Source organism: Macaca nemestrina, chromosome 18 (genome assembly GCF_043159975.1).
Source record: "Macaca nemestrina isolate mMacNem1 chromosome 18, mMacNem.hap1, whole genome shotgun sequence".
NCBI lineage: Eukaryota > Metazoa > Chordata > Mammalia > Primates > Cercopithecidae > Macaca > Macaca nemestrina.
Genome location: NC_092142.1, coordinates 28,426,207 through 28,435,528, shown reverse-complemented (window position 1 = coordinate 28,435,528; position 9,322 = coordinate 28,426,207).

The window sequence follows — 9,322 nt, the reverse complement described above, 5'->3', positions numbered from 1 at the left end:
TCAGCATCACTCTAAGTTTGATAAAGAAGGGAACCCGATTTCGGGAAACGCCGTGAGGGACCCGTCCCGGGCCCCATTCTAAACCGGGGCATTTCCAGCTCAGGCCATTCCCTCACCCCTGTACAATGTCTGTCCCCTACCACAGCCAGTAGTGCCGCAGTAGATTTATGCTGCACAAAAGCTGTGAGCTTCTTCCTGGGGAACCCCTGCAAAAGGTCCCAACAGGAGTCTGTGGACCCTTGCCAGCAGGGACAATAGGATTACTTTTAGGAAGGTCTAGTGTAAATTTAAAAGGGGTACAAATACATACAGGAGTCGTTGGTTCAGATTACAATGGGGAAATTCAAATTGTTACATCTACTTCTGTTCCCTGGAAAGCAGAGCCAGGAGAGTGCACAGCACAGCTCCTGATTGTGCCGTATGTGGGAATCGGGAAAAGTGAAATTAAATGAACAGGAGGATTTGGAAGCACAAATAAACAAGGCAAAGCAGCTTATTGGGTGAATCAAATTATTGATAAACGTCCTACCTGTGAAATAACTATTCAAGGAAAGAAATTTAAAAGTTTGGTAGATACAGGAATAGACATTTCAATCATTTCTCTACAGCACTGGCCGTCCACATGGCCAATTCAACCTGCTCAATTTAACATAGTTGGAGTTGGTAAAGCCGCTGAAGTATATCAAAGTAGTTATATTTTGCATTGTGAAGGGCCCGATAGACAACCTGGGACTATTCAACCAATTATAACTTCTGTACCTATAAATTTATGGGGCAGACATTTATTATAACAATCGGGAGCACAAGTTCTAATTCCAGGGCAATTATATAGCCCTCAAAGTCAACATACAATGCATGAAATGGAGTACGTCCCTGGTATAGGACTAGAAAAAAATTTGCGAGGTTTGAAAGAACCAATTCAAGCGGAAAAACAAAGTTCCCGCCAAAGATTAGGAAATAGTTTTTGATGGCGGCCATTGTTAAGCCTCCAGAACCTATACCTTTAAAATGGTTAACAGATAAGCCAATTTGGATAGAACAATGGCCACTAAGTAAAGAAAAACTGGAGGCTTTAGATAAATTAGTTGCTGAACAATTAGAAAATGGGCACATAGCTCCAACATTTTCTCCTTGGAATTCTCCAGTTTTTGTAATTAAGAAAAAATCAGGTAAATGGAGAATGTTAACTGACTTAAGAACCATCAATTCAGTTACACAACCTATGGGAGCATTACAGCCAGGATTGCCTTCTCCTGCTATAATTCCAAAAAATTGGGTAAATAGTCATAGATTTTGTTTCTTTACTCTCCTTTTAGCTGAGCAAGACTGTGAACAGTTTGCATTTACAATTCCTGCAGTAAACAACCTGCAGCCTGCTAAGCATTTTCATTGTTTTACAGATGGGTCTAGTAATGGTAAAGCTTCTTATTTTGGCTCAAAAAGTTTTTCTAGGCCGGACGCGGTGGCTCAAGCCTGTAATCCCAGCACTTTGGGAGGCCGAGACTGGTGGATCACGAGGTCAGGAGATCGAGACCATCCTGGCTAACATGGTGAAACCCCGTCTCTACTAAAAAATACAAAAAACTAGCCGGGCGAGGTGGCGGGCACCTGTAGCCCCAGCTACTCGGGAGCCTGAGGCAGGAGAATGGCGTGAACCCGGGAGGCGGAGCTTGCAGTGAGCTGAGATCCGGCCACTGCACTCCAGCCTGGGCGACAGAGCGAGACTCCGTCTCAAAAAAAAAAAAAAAAAAAAGTTTTTCCAGATGTCCTATACTTCAGCTCAAAAAGCAGAGCTTGTAACTGTAATTGAGGTATTGACTGCTTTTGATATACCTATTAATGTGATTTCTGATTCTTCATACGTGACTCACTCCACACAGTTAATTGAAAATGCTCAGTTATGATTTCATACAGATGAACAACTGATGACTTTATTTACCCAATTGCAAACAGCAGTTAGGAGTAGAATGCACCCTTTTTACATCACTCACATTAGAGCTCATACACCTCTTCCAGGACCTTTGACTAAAGGGAATCAAAAGGCTGATCACCTAGTTGTTAATGCAATATCTAATGCTAGACACTTTCACAATTTAACCCATGTTAATGCCTCTGGTCTCAAACGCAGATACGGCATTACCTGGAAAGAAGCTGAAGCTATTATCCAGCAATGCCCAACTTGCCAAATGGTACATTCCTCATCTTTTACAGAAGTAGTTAATCCTCCAGGACTGGAACCTAATTCTATTTGGCAAATGGATGTCACACATGTTCCCTCGTTTGGGAGACTAGCTTATGTACATGTATGTGTGGGCACCTTTTCTCACTTTGTTTTTTTTTTTTTTTTTCTTTTTTTGAGACGGAGTCTCGCGCTGTCACCCAGGCTGGAGTGCAGTGGCCGGATCTCAGCTCACTGCAAGCTCCGCCTCCCGGGTTCACGCCATTCTCCTGCCTCAGCCTCCCGAGTAGCTGGGACTACAGGCGTCCGCCACCTCGCCCGGCTAGTTTTTTGTATTTTTTTTTTAGTAGAGACGGGGTTTCACCATGTTAACCAGGATGGTCTCGATCTCCTGACCTCGTGATCCGCCCGTCTCGGCCTCCCAAAGTGCTGGGATTACAGGCTTGAGCCACCGCGCCCGGCCACCTTTTCTCACTTTGTGTGGGCTACAAGCCAAACAGGAGAGTCTTCTGCCTGTGTTAAATGTCATCTTTTGCAGTGTTTTGCAGTGATGGGCATTCCAGCTTCTATTAAAACAGATAATGCCCCAGGCTATACTAGCCTAGCTCTAGCTACATTTTTCTCTATGTGGAATATTTAATGGTAGCTATGATAGTGGTTATCACCACTGCCATGAGTATTCCTTCAATAAGGGCTGGTAATAATGCCTGGATGCAATCACTCTATGACACAGTTATACACGCTTTCTGATCTCAGTATTTACCATAATAAATCTGCTCCTATAATTGAGGCATACTGCCCTCAAAAACCTATTTGTAAACAGGATTGGACCCAGTTAGAAAAAATGAACGTACTTGTTTAGGAAGATTGCTTTGCAGAACAGGCAGAGGTGCTGCACAATGATTCCTATGGAATCATTATTAATTAGTCCCCTAAGGGGATGATTAGCTTAAATTGCACCTCTCAGTCTGTGTACCACGGTCACACTATGTTCAGATGATCTGAACAAAACTGTCAGATGGTAGAAATGATAAGAAGTACGGCAAAAGTTCCTATTATCTGGAACCATGGTGGTATAGTGGCACCTCAACCTCAAATGATATGGCCTGCTCTAGGAGCTAAACATAAGGATTTGTGGAAGCTATTAAATGCTCTTAATAAGATCAAAATTTGGAAAAGAATAAAAAAGTGTCTAGAAGGATACTCTACAAACTTGTTTTTGGATATAGCAAAATTAAAAGAACAAATATTTAAAACATCCCAGGCACACCTGACATTAATGCCAGGAACTGGAATGCTTAAAGGAGCTGCAGACAAATTAGCAGCTAGTAACCCATTAAAATGGATAAAAACGGCCGGGCGCGGTGGCTCATGCCTGTAATCCCAGCACTTTGGGAGGCCGAGACAGGCGGATCACGAGGTCAGGAAATCGAGACCATCCTGGCTAACACGGTGAAACCCCGTCTCTACTAAAAAATACAAAAAACTAGCCGGGCGAGGTGGCGGGCGCCTATAGTCCCAGCTACTCGGGAGGCTGAGGCAGGAGAATGGCGTGAACCTGGGAGGCGGAGCTTGCAGTGAGCTGAGATCCGGCCACCGCACTCCAGCCTGGGTGACAGAGCGAGACTCCGTCTCAAAAAAAAAAAATAAATAAATAAATAAATAAAATGGATAAAAACATTTGAAAGCTCTGTGATTTCAATGATGACTGTGCTTTTAATCTATGTTGTTTGTCTTTGTATAGTCTGCAGATGTGGATCCCAACTCCTGCTAGAAGTAGCTCACCGTGACAAAGCTGCCCTTGCTTTTATCGTTTGCAAATCAGAGAAGGGGGACATGTTGAGAACAAGCTCCCCAAAATCTGGCCGTGAACTGGCCCCAAGACTGGCCATAAACAGAATCTCTGCAGCACTGTAACATGTTCATAACAGCCCTAACGCCTGTGCTGAAGGTTGTGGGTACCGGAGTGAGGGCAAGGAATACCTGGCCCGCCCAGGGCAGAAGACCGCTTAAAGGCATTCTTTTTTTTTTTTTTTTTTTTTGAGACGGAGTCTCGCTCTGTCGCCCAGGCTGGAGTGCAGTGGCGCGATCTCGGCTCACTGCAAGCTCCGCCTCCCGGGTTCACGCCATTCTCCTGCCTCAGCCTCCCGAGTAGCTGGGACTACAGGCGCCCACAACTGCGCCCGGCTAATTTTTTGTATTTTTAGTAGAGACGGGGTTTCACCGTGGTCTCGATCTCCTGACCTTGTGATCCACCCGCCTCGGCCTCCCAAAGTGCTGGGATTACAGGCGTGAGCCACCGCGCCCGGCCTTAAAGGCATTCTTATACCACAAACAATAGCATGAGCAGTCTGTGCCTTAAGGCCATGTTCCTGCTGCAGTTAACTAGCCCAACCTATTCCTTTAATTCAGCCGTCCCTTCGTTTCCCATAGGGGTACTTTTAGTTAATTTAATATCTATAGAAACAATGCTAATGACTGGTTTGTTGTTAATAAATATGTGGATAAATCTCTGTTTGGGGCTCTCAGCTCTGAAGGCTGTGAGACCCCTGATTTCCCACTTCTCACCTCTATATTTCTGTGTATGCATCTTTAATTCCTCTAGCGCTGCTGGGCTAAGGTCTCCCCAACCGAGCTGGTCTGGGCAATTTTTTAGTAGAGGTGGGATTTCTCCATGTTAGTCAGGCTGGTCTCAAACTCCCGACCTCAGGTGATCCGCCCTGAGCCTCAGCCTCCCAAAGTGCTGGGATTACAGGTGTGAGCCGCCGTGCCCAGCCAGCTCCTTGTTTCTTGGCACAGATATTTCCTCCAGCGGTAGGGCCTCCTTTTCTCTCTGCTACCCCAGGTGTTTGAAGGTCAGCCCCAGAGGCAATTGAAGCCAGGAAGGGGCTTTCCTAGGCTTCACTGTGCATTGGGGATATGCTTGTCTGCATCAACAGAATAAGCCACATCCAAGTGGCCAGCCAGAGTGAGAAGTAAAGGCCATGGCCACATGCCCATCCCTCTTCTGTCTAGGCCATTTAAGGGTAGGACACCGGGCACAGTCGCTCACACCTGTAATCCCAGCACTTTGGGAAGCCAAGGCAGGTGGATCACCTGAGGTCAGGAGTTCAAGACCAGCCTAGCCAACATGGTGAAATCCTGTCTCTACTAAAAATACAAAAGTTAGCCAGGCGTGGTGGCGGGTACCTGTAATCCCAGCTACTCAGGAGACTGAGGCATGAGAATTGCTTGAACCAGGGAGGTAGAGGTTGCAGTGAGCCAAGATTGTGCCACTGCACTCCAGCCTTGGTGACCAGAGTGAAACTCCATCTTGGACCAGGTGTGGTGGCTCACCCCTGTAATCCCAGCACTTTGGGAGGCCGAGGCAGGCAGATCATGAGGTCAGGAGATTGAGACCATCCTGGCTAACATGGTGAAACCCCGTCTCTATTAAAAATACAAAAAAATTAGCTGGGCAAGGTGGCAGGTACCTGTAGTCCCAGCTCCTTGGGAGGCTGAGGCAGGAGAATGGCATGAACCCGGAAGGCAGAGGTTTCAGCGAGCCGAGATTGCACCACTGCACTCCAGCCTGGACCACAGAGCAAGACTGTGTCTCAAAAAAAAAAAAAAAAAGAAAAAAGTAAAACTCCATCTCAAAAAATAATAATAAAAAAAAAGGGTAGGTGTTGATCTGAGCTCCAAGACCCCTAGAACTCTTTGGAATGTTTGTGTATGTGTGTCTCTAGGAATAGGACATGCAAAGATGTGTATGACCCAAAGAAGCGAATACTCGGCTAGTTTTTCAAATGAGGCCTCCCTGATGCAGAGTCACTAGGTTATCTTTTATTGTCATTATTATTACTTAGAGGCAGGGTCTCCGTGCCACCCAGGCTGGAATGCAGAGGTGTGATTTTAGCTCACTGTGACCTTGAATTTCTGGGCTCAAGCTATCCTCCCACCTCGGTCCTGCATAGCTGGGACTACAAGCATGCACCACTACACCTGGCTAATTAAAAAAAAATTTTTTTTTAGAGAAAGGGTCTCACTATGTCACCCAGGCTGGTCTTTCTTTTGTTGTTGTGGGTTCTTATTTTTGGAAGCTGTCTCAGGAGCCCAGGCTGGTCTCAAACTCCTGACCTTGAGTGATCCTCCCATCTCAGCCTCCCAAAGTGCTGGGATTACAGGTGTGAACCACTGTGCCTGGCTGAGTGTCTTTTAAAAATGTAGGTTGTACGCCGGGCCCGGTGGCTCATGCCTGTAATCCCAGCACTTTGGGAGGCTGAGGCGGGTGGATCATGAGGTCAGGAGATCGAGACCATCCTGGCTAACACCGTGAAAACCCATCTCTACCAAAAATACAAAAAAAAAAAAATTAGCCGGGCGTGGTGGTGTGCGCCTGTAGTCCCAGCTACTCGGAGACTGAGGCAGGAGAATGGCGTGAACTTGGGAGGCGGAGCTTGCAGTGAGCCGAGATCGTGCCACTGCACTCCAGCCTGGGTGACAAAGCGAGACTCCGTCTGAAAAAAAAAAAAAAATGTAGGTTGCCAGGTGCAGTGGCTCACGCCTGTAATCCCAGCACTTTGGGAACCCAATGGGAGCAGATTAGTTGAGCCCCAGAAGTTTAAGAGCGGTCTGGCCAACATGGCGAAAACCCATCTCTACAACAATTAGCTGGGCACGGTGGCTCACACTTGTAATCTCAGCACTTTGGGAGGCTGAGATGGGTGAATCACGAGGTCAAGAGATCAAGATCAGCCTGGCCAACATGGTGAAACCCCATTTCTACTAAAAACACAAAAATTAGCTGTGTGTGATTGCAGGCACCTGTAGTCTCAGCTACTCGGGAGGCTGAGGCAGGAGAATCACTTGAACCCAGGAGGCAGAGGTTGCAGTGAGCCGAGATCATGCCACTGCACTCCAGCCTGGGCGGCAGAGCAAGACTCCATCTCAAAAAAAAAAAAAAAAAAAATGGTAGAGGCATGTCAGGCCAGGCAGTGACTCATGCCTGTAATCTCAGCACTTTCCTGACTGACAGAAGACTGACCCTGTCTCCAGAAAAAAACGGGCATGTTCAGAGAACAGATTCCATCTGTTTAGCTGGAGCTAAGTGGGATCGTTTTCCTGTAGGAAAAGATGGGGGGTTTGACTTTGAGAAGGTTGGTTTGTCACGGGCCTGGAAGGCCATGGGTGTACTAGCTATGAATGCTTTTTTGAGACAGGGTCTTGCTCTGTCCCCTGGAGTGCAGTGGCATGATCTGGGCTCACTGCAGCTCAATCTCCTGGACTCAAGTGATCCTCCCACCTCAGCCTCCCAAGTAGCTGTGACCACAGGCACTTGCCACCACGCTCAGCTAATAGAGCCCATGCCTCTATCTTAATGAGTCTTTGTTCTAGCTATTCTGTTCTATATAGGCTACACTTCCAAATTGAATTCATCTGTCAGTGCCCTTTGGCGCTATCTCCAAGAAATTCCTCCAGGAGCCTGTCTGTCCCATGTTAGAAGCCTCAGAATTGTGCCTCTGTGTTTTTGTCCTGGACACAATCTGCCTAGAAGGTCTTCCCCAAACTTGTGTCAGCTGAATTCATACTTGGTATCTCTCTCCCCCAGCCTAGTGTAAACTTAGTGCAGGGACTTTATCTTGCCTCAACAATGTCTTCACCACCCAGAACATCTAGAATAATGCTTGGCACACGAGGGGGCCAATACATTTTCATGAAATGAATGTAGTCGTAGGATATGTGTCTATTTTTTTATATGTTTCCTGAGTGGTCAGTATTCTTCCCCAGGATTCCCTGACTCCAAACCAGTCCTTTGTTAGGGACAAACTGCCCAAGAAAGCTTCTTGGTGCTGCCCACCCTTCCCCCAAGCCTCTTTATATTTCTAAGCCCTTATCTAGGTGCCACAGTGAAGCCAGCAGACTTCACTTATCAGACCTTGCTGCAATAAGCAAACCCCAATTGCAAACCACCCACATCGGACAGGGGAGTTCGTGGGAACATAAACAAACTTTACCTGCACCCTCCTGTAATAAACATCACAAGGTAATACGTAGCGAAATTAACCAACAAACAACCCCGGGATGTGGCCATACGAAAGAACTCCCTCAAACTCCCCTCCCCAATATAAACCCCTCATTCTGTAAGCTTGGGGCTGCTGCTTCTCTATTAGGGGAGCAGCTGGCAGGTTAATAAAAACTTGCCTGCCTAACTTTGGGTCTATTTTTGCATTCTCTTGGCTGACCTTACATTCTGGTGCTGAAACCCGGGAAGGGGATAGACCCTCCCCCTCCTCCCTCTCTCTCTCTCTCCCCCCCCCCCCACCCTATCACCCCTCTCCCGGCCAATCTTCCCTTCCCCAAACCTGCCAAAGACCCAGAGAATCTCCTAGACTCTGCCATTGCTGGCAACTTCATCCACCATCAAAGCCTCCACCAGGGTGAGTAAAAAGAGACTGTTGCCATTCCCTGGAACCCTTGACTGCCCATCTCTCCATTTCCAAAAGACCCAGCGCTGGGCCAAGGTCTTCCTCTGGCCTCTGGCTCTTCCATTTCAGGGATGCCTGACACGGCAGTTACCTCCTCTATTCCGGACAAGTTCCACAAGAAAAGGGATGCCCGCTCCTGCCATTCTTGTCACTGGCAGTCTCTTCTTCCTCTACCCCCACCTCCTCCATTCCACAATCTCAGTGCTCTTGGGCTCTGTTCAGAGGTCCCTTCTAAGAGGCTTATCTTTTACTGTAATACCACATGGCCTCAATACCAACTGGACAATGGTTCCCAATGGCCCCAAAACAGCACTTTACAACTATTACCATCACAATGGGAAATGGTCTGAGATTCCTTATGTTCAGGCCTTAAGGGAGGAGACCACCCATCACATTGTCTTATGCCCAATTTCTGCCTCCAAAGAAAGAAGTAAAAACTAAAAGGCACAAATGAAATCCACAAGCAGACAGCCTGGTGCCACACCCTGGGTCTGGTAGTTAAAGATTGACCCCAACCTAATTGGTTATGTTATCTATAGATTACAGACATTGTATAGAAAAGCACTGTGAAAATCCCTGTACTGTTCTGATCTAATTAACGGTGCATGCAGCCCCCAGTCACATACCTCCTGCTTGCTCAATTGATCATGACCCTCTCATGTGAACCCCCTTAGAG